This window comes from Nothobranchius furzeri, chromosome 1, assembly GCF_043380555.1.
Source record: "Nothobranchius furzeri strain GRZ-AD chromosome 1, NfurGRZ-RIMD1, whole genome shotgun sequence".
Classification (NCBI taxonomy): Eukaryota; Metazoa; Chordata; class Actinopteri; order Cyprinodontiformes; family Nothobranchiidae; genus Nothobranchius; species Nothobranchius furzeri.
In genome coordinates this window covers 68,468,665-68,483,362 of record NC_091741.1, presented here as the reverse complement: position 1 = coordinate 68,483,362, position 14,698 = coordinate 68,468,665, and the positions used below count along the sequence as shown (strand labels likewise).

Below are 14,698 nucleotides of genomic sequence, written 5' to 3'. Positions count from 1 at the left end.
TGACACTGATGGTGGCGTCACTTCCTACTCCATTTATCCCCGGGCAGCAGAGGACGTTGTCGCCCTCTGCTGCCCGCTCTCCCCTCTCCGTTGATGTAGTCCCATGCACGATCCAATGTGTAGACTCCATTGTCTCTGTTCATGGTCCCACATCCACTTCTCCTTATCTCTATAGCTTCTTTGATCCATCTTTTGTATTTCTATTGTTCGCTGTTTATGATCCTTGTGTCCCAGTCCATTATGTGGTTTTCTCTTGTGCAGTGATCTGTTACGGCCGATTTCTTTATTGTGCTTTCTGCTTCTTGCTTCACTGCTCTTGTGTGTTTTCGACTTGTTTCTTTCTCGCACTCCTTTCTGTGTTCTATTGTTCGTGTGTTGAGTTGGCGACGAAGCACTATAAAGAAGTCAGCCGTAACAGATCACTGCACAAGAGAAAATCATATAATGGACTGGGACAACACAAGGATCATAAAAACCGAGCAACAGAAGTACAAAAGATGGATAAAAGAAGCTATCGAGATGAGGAGACGTGGATGTGGGACCATGAACAGGGACGATGGAGTTGGATCGCACATGGGACTGCATCATCGGAGAGGGGAGAGCGGGCAGCAGAGGGCGACAACATCCTCTGCTGCCCGCGGATACACAGAGAAGGAAGTGACACCACCATTGGCGTCAGCTCTGAGGATGTTTTTAGTCACAAACGAAATGTTAGCAGGTAAAGCAAAAACCTTTCCTGTGTTTTAAAAAGAACTAGAAATTGAATTAGAAACAGAACACAGCAAGAACACACCAAAGATCCATGCTTTAAGTGTTCACCTTTTTTAATCTGCTCAAATCTTTAAGTTTTGTTTTTACTTTATGTACACAGTGTTTATTGATGGATGGAAAAATATTACTATTTTATCGAAAAACTGCAATGTTAAAATGTGAACAAAAGTGATGTAATCTTGATTAGTTGCTAAAGCCACTTTAAATAGCAATAAAAATTCCCTTAAGATTTTAATGTTTATGATGTTTAACATTTGCTGAAACAATTACAATTTGTTTGTTTTATATAATAAATGTTTATAAAGATAATATTGACTATTGTGTAATTATTCATAGATCCATTTTTTTAATCTTAGAATCTGTTTATTTTATTTATTTACTTATTTTTCCTAATATTAAATGTACTAAAATATGTATGCTCTTGTCTTCAGTGTGGCTTGTGTCTGATGGAGGAATGTTTTTTATTAAAGTGCTTTCATAGATTCATCCAAAACATCAAAACTGAAAGTGATTGAAAACTATAGTTTTAGAATTGTAATCAGAGAGAGAATTAACCATATTAACAGTATCAAGCTAAGCACTTTAAAACACATTCCCCAAAGCAATCTAAACATTACTGGTCTCAATTTTTTGGGCACTACTGGCAGTTTTTCACACTGCAAGGAAGCAGGAAACCTTGGGAGAGAGGAGGGAGAAATGCGGCTAAAGATATGGGGCTGGAATTCAAACCCTGGATCAACTTTGGCCACCAGCAGACATTGCTGGTGGATAAACCAGCAATGACCAGCAAGGAAGCTGGCTTAGCTGGTTTATGCTGGTGGACCAGCATATACCAGCTAAACCAGCACCAAACCAGCATGGACCAGCAAAGACCAGCAAGGAAGCCATGCTGGTCGTTGCTGGTTTATGCTGGTCCACCAGCATAAACCAGCTAAACCAGCACCAAACCAGCATGGACCAGCAAAGACCAGCAAGGAAGCCATGCTGGTCGTTGCTGGTTTATGCTGGTCCACCAGCATAAACCAGCTAAACCAGCACCAAACCAGCATGGACCAGCAAAAACCAGCAAAGACCAGCAAGGAAGCCATGCTGGTCTATGCTGGTTTTTCCAGCAGGGATGTTACCAACTGTTTTCTTGGTTACTATGGTTCCAGCAGCTTGGCATCATTGACAAGTGTCTCTGTAGTAGTTCTGGACTGGTTCCACCCCATTTTCATTATTGAAACTTCAAAGTACATCTTACATGGAGCTCTAGACAGCTCCCTCAGAAGATAATTAGCATAGCAATGCTAACAACTTACGCTTTTACACACATTCCTCATTGAGCACTGACATGTAGCCAACATGTAGCATCTTTAGTCTAATTACTCACTGACTGTTATACTTCCTTAAATAAACATTATGTGGCAGTGCTAATTACTACTAGCACATTAAAGCTGGTATCTCGCTGGGTTACATGTCTCCGCCTGAGTATTAGCAAATAGCTTGCACTCCATGTCTAAAGACCAAATAAATAATCTCAGACACACTGAATTATATTCACTCAAGAGTTTATTGATCAAACATCTCTCTTTAAAGTGTCTATCTGTGATTTAAAAGGTTTATCTGTCCTAAAAGATACTGAGCCTGGACATTATTATGTATTTTGATTTCATTCCTTTATTTTTCTGTATTCTAAAACAGTTGGTATTTCTCCACTTGTATGAATCTTAACAAGAGAACTGAGTGTATTTTTCTTTTCTTTTTTGCATCCATTCTTCCCATGCATATGTATCAGAGTGGTGCTCAGAGTCTGGTGTTTGTTATCGTAATAGAAACTGACTTCAAGATTCACTAATAAAATAAAGAAGAGATCCTGCTGTCAGACAAGAACATCTGAAAGACCACACACACACACACACACTCTAAAGACACAACACTGCTCCCTTATATCTCATCTGTGCCAGTAAATGTTTGATTATCTGTAATATTTTTATTCCTGTAACCCATCTCTGGTTAAACTTAAGGGGACACACTAGCACTAAATACTAAAGCACACTGCACTACAGTTTAAAAAAAAGTAAACTATCCAGTTATCTTGAACTGTTATATTTTCTAAGCTTTTATCACTATGTACTCTGAAACACATCCATTTTGCTAGATATATCTCCTGTATGCTGGTACATTATTTGATAAACCTTGTCTTTTGATGTTTTAATGGAATTCTAGTCTTTTAAATATGTGGTTCAATATGTGGCTGACAAGCCATTGTTATTGTTATTATTTATGATTATAATTGGTCACTCGATCGAAGTTTGTCATGCAGACTGAACATGAAAATTGTCTCTTACAACTATCTCCTGCATTCAAGGCTGCCTTAATGCACGGACCAGACCTGTGGCCAGGGGCCTATGATGTTTAGGGGCCTATCATTTCAGGTAAAAACAAACAAACATTGTTTTACTACTAGTCAGGTTTTCTGTCAATCATCTTAGAAACTGATTTAAGGCAGCTGATTGCTCCAATTTGTGAAACCTATTAAGAAAACTGATTTCAGCACTTTTTTGCATTGGGTCCACTTTAGACCTGGTTCAGCTAAAAAACTAGAACACCTTGATTCTTCAGCCCTGCACTATATTATTCTACATTCATTTAATGTATTTATGTGTAAAGCATTTTAATGCAATCAATCAAGGTAGTCCAAAGAGCCAAAAACAGCAACTCAACAATTACATAAAAGTGAAGACTAATATAAGTTTGTAAGAGCAAGAAACAAAGCAAAAATTGCTACATACACAGAGTAAACATTGAATTAAAATTGTATGAGAAATAAATTTATTATAAGAATTAAAAACATTATAAAAAAACCAGCAAAATCCCTAAAAGACGTGGTCAGTTGGAAACCTTTTTCGATTAATAAAAGTTCAAAGAAGGCTACGTTCTTCACATTTTATTGTGTTTGGACTATCATATTATCATATTTTTTCAGGACTGTAGGTTGATATTTATAAACAGTACATTTATTTAAAATGTTCTGACTGGTCACCCATTAAAGAAAAATATATATCATTAGAGTAGATTAAAGCTGCTCAAGGAGAAGGAAAATTTGTTGGAATTGCTAATTTTTAATCAGAAACCTAAAAGAGGAACCAACTTCATCTTCATACAAAATAAGCAATAAAAACAATTATACATAAACAAACTATGTAGCCATAAGAGAATAAAAATTCAAATAAAAAAAATTGCATCTGAAATAATTTCTAGGTAGTAATTAGTAATTCAAAGAATATCAGGATAATGCTAAGTTGTGCTATAGTTGTAAAAACATATACTGACAAGGGCTGGCCGATACAGAAAAAAAGCTTATTGATAAAATAAAATAAATCATATTGACCGACATCAATAATTATTGAAAACTATATGAAAAATGTCGAAAATATATTTTCAGTGCAGCCCTGGCCAAGCCATTACTGTCAGAGCCCAAGTCCCCAAACCAGCCACTTCCAGTTAGCCGGTCTCCATCCTGGACCACAACTCCCAGCATGCTCCTCGCGGGGATTCCCTCCACGTCACACCCACGTCACTAACCGCGACTATATACGGAAGTCGCCTCCCCAGCTCACCACTCAGTCATCGTTTCTTCAGATCCGTGATCAGAGTATCCTATCAACCTACCTATCCGACGAACTGTCTACTCACAGTAAGCTCTATTACTTACCTCTGGAAAACCCAGCATCTCCGTGTCACTTCATTGACGCTCGGGGAATTCCTAGATCAAACCGCGAGCCGGTGTATCGCCGACGCTAGCACTTCCGCGTCTGTAAAGCCACGCTCGCTACAGCTCAACTCCCTTATCCAGCCGACCAGTCTGACAGGATGACTGAGTCCATTAACCCAGCAGAGTATGAGCGTATGAAGAATGAGGTTGTTCAACTCCACGCTTTGGTTGATCGGCTCAACACCAAGGTGAACTCCCTCACCGACTTCACTCTTCAGTTAGCTACATCTCTCAATGCTCTCCAACAGCAAGCCCTCGCTCCGCCTAAGGAGGAGCCGCAGTTCAGCCTTCCGGAGAGGTGGAACGGGGTGGATGGGAGCCCCGATGGTCTGCTCGCTACCCTCGACATGCAATATGAGTGCCAACCAGGAACCTTCCCCACTGCCCTCTCTCGGGTGGCGCACCTCACCTCACTTCTCTCTGGACACGCTCAGGAGTGGGCCGCTGCTCTCTATAATTCTAAATCCCCTGCCTGCAATGACTATGCTGCTTTTGTGGCCGCCTTCAGGAAGACCTTCGTTCCACCCAGTAGTGAGGTGGGGGCTGAAGTACGTCTCCTAAAACTCCACCAATGGGAACGCTCGGTGTGCACCTATGCGTCAAGAGTTTCGCACCATCGCAGCCAAACTTCAATGGGATGACTCCGCACTTCGGGCTGTCTTCTTAAGAGGGGCTGGCACCCTACATCCGAGACGAGATGACGGGAAGAGAACTGCCCCATACCCTGGATGAAGTAGCCGACCTTGCGCTGCACATCGACCTGCCGGTTCTGGTTCGACCCAAGTCCTCCGCTTGCCCACTCAGAACTCCTGGACCTCTGCCTCATTCACTAACGCCAGCCCCCGGACACCTCAACCGAGGAGCAAATGCAGCTAGGCCACCTTTCCCCTGGAGAGAGACAGCGATGGTGGCGCGAGGGTCTCTGTGCCTATTGTGGATCTCCCGACCACCACCGCCTGGACTGCCCATTACGGCCGGGAAACGAAGGCACCCACTGAGTATCAGGGTAGCTCAGTCCGGGTCACCTCTCTTCCCACCGACTCCTCCTTCCCGTTATCCTCCTTCATGGTGAGACCTCACATCAGATGGACGCTCTGGTGGACTCGGGGGCCGCCGACAACTTCATTGATGTGGATCTGGCTAAACGCCTACGGATCCCCCTGATCGCCCTGGAACGGGTTGTTCCGGTGACCTCGGAGGATGGTAGACCTCTCCAGCCCTATCCTGTCCAAGACCGAAGCCAGTCACTCCAGATGATCATCCAAGGCCACCAGGAGACCCTCCATTTCCTGATCATCTCCGCTCCCTCCTCTCCTCTAATCCTGGGGTTCCCCTGGCTCCGTCTCCACGACCCCCAAATTTCCTGGTCCCAGAACCGCCTGTTAGGCTGAGGGACCCAGTGCCAGGCCCACCTCTCTTCTCCTCCACCCATGGCAGACCGCCCGGCTGGTGGTCTCGGACCTTCACCGCCCAATCTGCCGCTGCCCTATCAAGACCTCGCCGCAGTCTTCGACAAGCGGCGCGTTACCACACTGCCGCCTCACTGCCCTTATGACATGGAAATCAAGCTGCAACCAGGAACCAGCCCTCCCCGAGGGCGCCTTTTCTCTCTCTCGCTCCCTCCGAATCCAGAGCTATGGATGAATACATCAACCAGGCCCTCCAGCAGGGCTTCATCCGACCCTCCTCTTCCCCTGGTGCCGCAGGCTTCTTCTTTGTCAAGAAGAAGGAGGGTGACCTTCGTCCCTGTATAGATTACCAGGGTCTTAATAAAATCACCATCCGGGACCGTCATCCCTTGCCACTCCTCACGACTGCTCTGGACTCCATCTCCCAGGCGCGGATCTTTACTAAACTGGACCTCCGGAGCACTTACAACCTGGTCCGCAGGGAATGAGTGGAAGACCGCGTTCATCACACCCACCGGTCATTGGGAGTACCAGGTCATGCCCTTCGGGCTGTGCAACAGCCCCGCCGTTTTTCAACGCCTCATTAATGATGTCCTCTGCGACATGCTGGGCCGGTGGGTGTTTGCCTACCTGGATGACATCCATATTTATTCCAAGACCGAGGTCGAACACCTCCACCACGTTCGTGCCGTAGCTAACCATTAGCATTAGAGTCTCTATTCACACAGTAGAACTCTACCTGGCTTGTGCTATTCGTGGAGATAAATCCTCATAGTGAAGATTTGAAGAGATAAATCCTCATAGTTGAAGAGCAAATGGAGTCATTGGTAGAGTCAAGTTGCTGTTATCCAATCCAAGGTGAGATGCCCAAATTCTATTCCAATTCAAAATCAAAAATACTTTATTAATCCCAAATGGAAATTCAATTGTTTCAGTACACATAATTCTGAGATCAGACATACATACATAGACACATGACAAGAATTGGTGACTGTGGTCATTCGCAACACGAGTCGCGCTACCATTATAGATCAAGAGGGTTTATATGAGTATAGAGTCAGGGGGAGGGGAAAAAAAGGCACTTCAGAGTTACCCAAGACAGAGAGAATAGCTTTGTTATGCAAAAAAACACCTCAGACAGATATGCACAGACTTCAGATGATACACAACATAAGTGTCCACTAGGTGGGGAGGTAGGGTTGGGACTCTCCTCACTTCAGGGTGTGCAGCCACAAGAGCAGCGCTCATCACCTCTGTTTGCACGGGGGGGGGGGGGGGGGGGGGGGGGGGATGGGTTAGAGAGCACAGTGACTCCTAGATACGATTCCACGGCCTTCACTGGTCACAGTCATGCCCAGGCTGGGATAGGGAGAAAGGGTTTCCATAGCAGCGGCAGCATTCCACATTTCTTCTGAGAGGGGAGTTTTCACTTCAGCCTCACAGGCTTCAAGGGCATCATATTCAGATAAGAATTGTTTTGGGTACAGACAGAGATAATTTCCTCTCTGCCTTAAAGGTCTGTTGGTCTTCAACCCCTCCAGGTCCAATAATGGCGTAATCAATCTATTCTAATCCATGCTGATCCGTCAACTCCTTGATTGAATCCACCTTCTGTGCCAGAGCCTGAATCTCAGCCAAAGTTCCAAGCTTACGACTCATCTCGACAATTATATGAGTTTGTGAGTTCACAGCGCGATGCATTCCATCCCTGAGCTCCAGGATTAAGTCAATATTCCTCGAAAGCTCGTTAATTTTCCAGTATGCCAGGTAACCGCTCAGGCCAAACAGCAGGAATTCCGACACCAAAACAACTAATATCCAGACATCTTCAGAATCCTCTACAGACAGTTGAGAGAGTCATATCAGGTTCCACTGTTTCCAGGAGTCCATGGTATACCCAGCTGACTCTGTCCCAGAGGGGCATCCGGGAGCCCCTTCTACCGTTCTCATCGTTAAAAAAATGTTGTTGATCGCGTTGAGAGACCAGCTGACCAGATCCATGTTTAATAATTTCCAGTTTCCAGAAAAAATGCAGAAAGTGCAGTGCACAGGCAGACAGGACAGAGAGCCTTGGGAGGAGGAGGGAGGGAGAGGAGAAAAAAAAGCGTCTGTACTCTCCAAGAGCTGGAAGAAGAATATCAGCTAATAAGGCTCTAAATCTTGCCATCTGACGCTCAACTCTGATGTAGCTCACTTATACTTTCTGAAACTGGTTAACCCATTAAATATTAATACACAAATATTTACTTTAGGATATTTTTGTTTTTTTGAGGGGAACAAGATTCTCCAACTATCAGATTTGATGTCCTTTTCTTTAATTTTATACTTTTTCATCTTAGTTTTAATTAATTTAATTTATACTTTTAAGGATCCCCTTGAGAAAATAGTTCTCTGCATTTGACCCATCCTTACCATCCATAAGAAGAGCAGTGGGCTGTAACTTGCGTTGCACCCGACAGGCAAGTTCAGAGTTCAAAATATGGCATGAGGTCCTCTGACCTTTTGATGAAAAGGCAACCACTTTTCCCGTTCAGCTAAAACCATCAGCAGCTCTGAGTTTAGCGGTGCATCTGGTAAATATTTTTTGAGACCCTGGCCCAAATGGAGGGCTCTCTTAGCAACCTCAGTCGTATGTACTCTATCCCATGGTCTATTTTTAGCTGTTCATTCCCACCAGCAGGAGCCTCACGTCCGCCTGTTCCTGCTAGATTTGCACTGGCCCCTATGAGACTCATGGGACCCCAGTCCCAATGAAGGGCTCCACACTAAAGGACCAAAAGTAGCAGAAGGAACATATTAAATTCAGATTAAAGCCGCATTCTTCAATCTCTGCTTCTTTTTGGTAAGTGAAACACCTGATAAACCTTCTCACAAGGAAGAAACAGGTCACTGTGTGAAATTCAGGAGTGTTGCTACCTGCCTCCAGTTACCTCCTCCTCAGACTCCAGAGGACTCAACATTGGCTTGTTATATAAGAATTTATCAGTGGGTGGTTAGAACTGGACCGGAAGCCCAAGCAGCTCTCCACAATACTAGACTTTTTAGTTCTGGTGATGGTGGGAGAGCTTTAAAAACTTTACATAACCCTCTCTTTTCAAACCAAACCAAATATACCATACAATCACTCGTGACAGCACCCAAGGGCTACCTACCTCCCACCATCTCCCCCTCTTCTCCCTCCACCACTCTTTCTTCTTCCTCCTCCTAATGTTTTTATCATTATTTTATAATCCTGGCATTGGCAGCGGTGCGTGACGTTGGATAATGTTATCAGGCCCAGGCAAGGCGGCTTGCCGATTCTTCCCACTTAATTCGAAGTTGTTTCCGAGTTTAACAGCTGAAGATGAAGATGTAAAAAGCTTGAAAAAGCAAAAATGCTTATGGAATGCAAACGGGAAGAAGACATGGACATATGCAAGGTCTTTAGCCAAAGATGCAATTGGATCCAATGCACTTTGTTGCTGTTGTGTTTTTCTACTCATAGTGAGACAAACTGTCAATTTTGGTTTTCAGATTTAAAATACATGTTTATTTACTTTTTTTTCATCTGTGTGTTTACCAAGGGATGCCCCGATTCTGGGTTTGCCAGATTAAATGAAGCTCCAACCAAATTACGTATCTGCAAGGATTATAGATAACAGCACACTGTAAACCCAAATAGTTGAAAATAATCACATATTTTGAGTAGGTGAAATTCATAATTTAAAAAAAATGTTTTTGAACTCAAATGTGTTGAGTTAGTTCAGCCTTTTCCTTGTGTTAAGTACATAGAACTCAAACTTTTTAATGAATCTGAATAATTAATTTTTTTAGTACGAGTAACCTAAATAAATTAATAACGAACAACTTCACTGTTCTGTTTAGGAGTGTTTATTAGGGATGAGCGAGTACACCACTATCTGTATCTGTTCAACCATCTAAATTATCTATATCTGTGTCTGTACTCTGAGTGGACGTGGCCTAACCCGGAACTGGGTGTGGCTTACATCAATACATTATTTTAAGTCTGAAATTGATATGGATTGATCAGAAGTTGCTATGTGTATTGTTTATTTGAAAACTATTTACAGAGCCAACACATTCTCACACCCAAAGCGTCGAAAAATGACGCGTGTGACCAAACGTCAAAATATGACGATCAGGGTGCCCCAGCGCATCGGGAGAGGACGCGCAGGGACATGTGTCACCGTGGGTGACTGTATCCGACGCCCACGGTGACACGGACATTTCATCTTGAACCTCTAGCGATTTAACCTTCCCCTCACCCCCATCCTAACCTTAACTGAGTAATTTTCAATAAAGCTTTGCATACGCAAGCTGGTTAAGGTTAGAATGGGGGTGAGGGGAAGGTTATGTAGGTCACAACTTGGTCAAATGTCCGTGTAACCGCGGGCGTCGCACAGCGCGTCCTCTCCTGATGCGCTGGGGCACCCTGAATCATCATATTTTGACGCTTTGTCACACGCGTCATTTTTCGACTATTTGGGTGTGAGAATGTGTTGACAAAAAAAGCCTCAGAACTGAGATTAAATATTTTTTTATCACAATAGTAAAGGAACTATTACAGAACAAGCTGTTCAATAAAATCATAACATTAACATTTAAGTGAACTCATTCAGTAGGAACTGGTCTGAAACAAGTATCCAGCATATCCCTAGTGTTTATGCATATTTATTGTGGGGGGTTGTATTGTCCTTTGCTATTTTTTTGTTTAGTGTTGCAAATGTGGTGTGACTTGTTTTGTCATGTTGGCCCATAAGTGAGGAGGTTGGTAAAGGGAATGACCACGCTGTGATGTTCCTCTGTCGTTAATGATTTGGTTAGGGTTAAGCTGGGCTTACACTGTGCGTCTTTTTCACTGTTTTGAGCCGATTTTCCACTCGTGCGAGAATCCACAAGATCTGGGCGAGTTTTGCGCTGAGCATCGTGTAGTGTACAGGAGGTTACGAGAGGCGATTAACACCACGTGACCAGCAATCGTGAGCTCGCACAAACTTCTGGCGTGTTTGAAATTTTGCTCGTCCCTCGTGAGAGTATCGCACTGTTGAAGCGGCGCTGCGAGCAGTTGCGACCCAAAAAGTATCAGAACTGCTCACGGCGCATGCGCAATCCTGCATCAACACCGCTCGCCCGCTATTTCCCTAATAACACACGTTTGTTTTTATTTATACACGTTTTTTTACTCACAAAGATTGTCAAGAAAGCGTGTTTGTCATGTTCATGTTGATTTAAACCGATCACAAAACACAGATTTACTTTCTTTATTTCGTTTTCCTCATTCAACCCCCATAAATCCCTGTGTGTCCTCCTGCAGCACTCCCAAAGGACAACAGGAAAAACAAGACAAAAAAGTCTGACATGTTGTGTAAAAACTGCTATTTTTAGCATATTTTTAGGTCCGACGTGTTGTTACCAGACGTACAGTGTGAGCAGTCAGGTCACATCCGAGAACTGGGTCGTACAGTGTGAGCGCATGACTCGTGAGATCTGCCCTGCAAGAAAGTCGTACAGTTTGAGCTGAAGCTGAGTGCTACGAGTGGAAAAGTCGCACAGTGTCCGCCCAGCTTTAGGGTTACAGATTGCCAGCAACCATGAGTGTGTGAGGCATTCAGTGTGGGTGTTAGCTTCCACCTGCCACATTGTTTATTAGGTAAATGCAACTTATCTGTGTTAACAGTGGCAAAGTTAAAAAGTTTAAGTATTTATACTTGATTAAAATTAGTACTAAAAACTAAGAATGTGAAGTAGAGAATACCCAGAAAAATATATGTACTTAACTTCGGGTTTTACAGTGAGGAGGACTGGGCAATATGGCCTAAAATCAATATCACAATAAATGAGGAGTTCACCTCAATAAAGATAAATGGACCATAACTACATGTATGCGCGAAAACACGTGCCACATGTATTACGTTAAGGCACTTTGTCATGTGACTCGAGGTGGTACAGATTCTTAAAGTGACATGAACATCAGCAACCTACACACATCTTTTCATTTGTTATTATCAAATTTATTGACATGGGAAAAATTATATTGGTTAGTCAGAAATTTTTATAATGATAACTTTTCGCTATATCGCCCAGACCTAAATAACAGAATAATAATAATTATTATTGTTTTTCTTTTTGTTGATTTAAGGATTAATCTATAACTGATTACGCCGATTATCCTAAATATTTGCCAGCCAACTTTTAATGCCTCTCTAAGCATAAAAACTTAGTTTTAAGTCTAACTGACTTAAAGTCAGTTTGCTCAGTTTCCTGTTGCACGGAGCTCTGTGGGCAGGGGGTGTGCTTAGCAAATAACACATATCACAGTACACGATAAGATAATCACTTTTAGGGATTTCTGAAAAATCATACATCTTTTATGAAAGGGGAAAACTCTGGAAAGATACTTTAATGATAGCATAAATGCAAGAAACATTTGTTATCTGAGTGACCCTTTGGGATTTTATTAAGACAACCTTGCTCAGGTACAAGACTTCTGAAGGTCACCTGAACACAAGCGATCTACTCCCGATGGAAGAAATACGTGTCTTATGATCACATACAGCTGAAAAATCCAAGTAAAGATTCAGCTCCACATAAATCCAACTTCAAGATCAACGTCCTCATCAGGACCGTCAATTACACAAGACAAATTACAGTTGGGCCTCTGCTGTCCCCCTTAACCAGTTTATTGGACAGATGGAGAAAATAAGTCCTTTGTAGTGCAAGCGAGTGCACACACACACACACACACACACACACACACACACACACACACACACACACACACACACTTTGTTGCCTCCAGCAAGTCCATTATCCTCAGGAGACACAAAACTATCAGTTAGACAAATGGACTAAGATGGATCACAACAAGGTTCTAAAACCGTCCTCAAAGTCAAACTCAAGAACTTTACATGTGTCAAGGTGAAACTGAGAGTAAAAACTATTCATTTTTATAAAATATTCCCCGTAAAACACCAAGAGAAAAAAACACAACAAATTTCCAAATACACCTTCATGTTTTAATGTACACACATTTTCAGTATTTTTTTTTTCAGGCAACCATCACTTAATTGTGCACACCTGTTTCCCATCAGCTCACCTGTCCTTGTTAAGTCATCACATCCCTCACAATATAAGCATCCTGGTTTGAGTCATTTGTGTCAGATTGTGCTGTTTTGTGCCTGTTGGTGTTCATCCTTGGTTTGTTTCATTAAATATGTTCACGCTCAGCGCCTGCTTCCTGATACTCCTGTCTTGGGTCTTACTGAAACAACATTGTGACAGTTAATGTAAACATATACCGTAACTAAAACCCTGATTTTTTTTTTTTTTTTTTTTTTTTAGTTTTCATAATTTCCACTACGACATCTTTTACTAAGAAAGTTAGAAAATCTTCAGAGGATTGCCATTATCCTCCATCTACTGCTTTATTTAATCTTTTGTTTTAGCTTCAGTCAGCAAAAATTTGATTATCTAGACAAATCCAGTTTAATCTAAAACACTTGTTATAAAAAAGAAATTAGAGATGTTTTGCGTAGATCAACTAAAGACTGGGCATCACGCTTATTTGACAAGTTTCTTCTTTTACATTTTGTTTTTTATTTCCTGCCAGAAGGCTCAGATCCATTCAGACCAGAACCTCTCGCCACAAGAACAATTTCTTCCTTCTGCTTTTGGACTCACTCCAGTCGCTTGGTTTCAGTCACATGACCCTGTGTTTCGTTTGTACCTGAACTGATCCACTCTGACTTGCATATAGTACCTGTTTCTCTAATTATTGCTACTTTATTTTATTTTATCATGATTATATTCGTACTTCCTATGTTTACTTATCTCTTATTTCATCTTTCTTTTTGCACCAAACACTGCAGCACTTTCCTAATGTGACTTCTCGCTCATATGGCCCTTCTGAATCTGATAATAGTTACTTCAGCATATTTCAAGAAAAACACATTTAACCTAATTTTTACAATCCAGATTTTTAATAGACAAAGCGTCTCTCAATTCCGATTTGAATGTTTGTTGAATAAAGACCATAAAATTCTTTAATTTTAAAATAATTTTTCATTTACAGAAATGGTAGGTTTGACAGTAACATTGTAGACAGATATGTGTTCATCTATAGTGAAATCGTCTTTCTAAATGAACATTTTATGACTTAAAAGTCACAGAAGACAGACGGATGTCGCAGACGTTGGTGGATGAATTAATGATGACCTGCTAACGTCGTTCCTGTCTCTCAGATCTGCCAACCAGCGATCTCAGACCTCGGTGGCATTACTTATTCATATGACTTCCTGCAACAAATTATTCCCTCAGCACAGCACCATTAGGGAGTATTTTTTTCTTCTTCAAACATCATGGACCTACCACTAATATTAAACGAGGTTCTGTGATGAGTCTAATTTTAACTTCCGTCTTTTAGATTTTAATGAAGCTGTTTCTTCTTGTTCTGTCATCCTATTACAGATCAACTCATCCTTTTAGGTTCTATTTCAGGATCTGATTGAATTTTTAATGCCGGCGAACCTTTTACTCTTTCTGAAAATTTTAGTGATGGATGATGACCACATGTAGCATGTAGCATATTTTCACTTTTTATCTTCCACATTTATTTATGTTTTCAACAGCAGTTTGGATTTGAAAATGTAAAGTAAAAATTCTGAGTCTGAGCAGAAAATGCTGCTAAATATTATTAACTTTGCATCATATAGCACGTAACCATAGCAATCAAAAGCAAATGTGATGAATGCTGTGATTTCAA

The 14,698-nt window shown here is 41.8% G+C and overlaps 1 protein-coding gene across 2 annotated transcripts in view; it reads right to left on the bottom strand.

The window, feature by feature from the left end:
• The window catches only part of LOC107395827 (complexin-2), a 102,147-nt gene that overhangs the window by 37,508 nt on the left and 49,941 nt on the right, over positions 1 to 14,698 (bottom strand). The gene's annotated exons all lie outside the window — the stretch shown is intronic.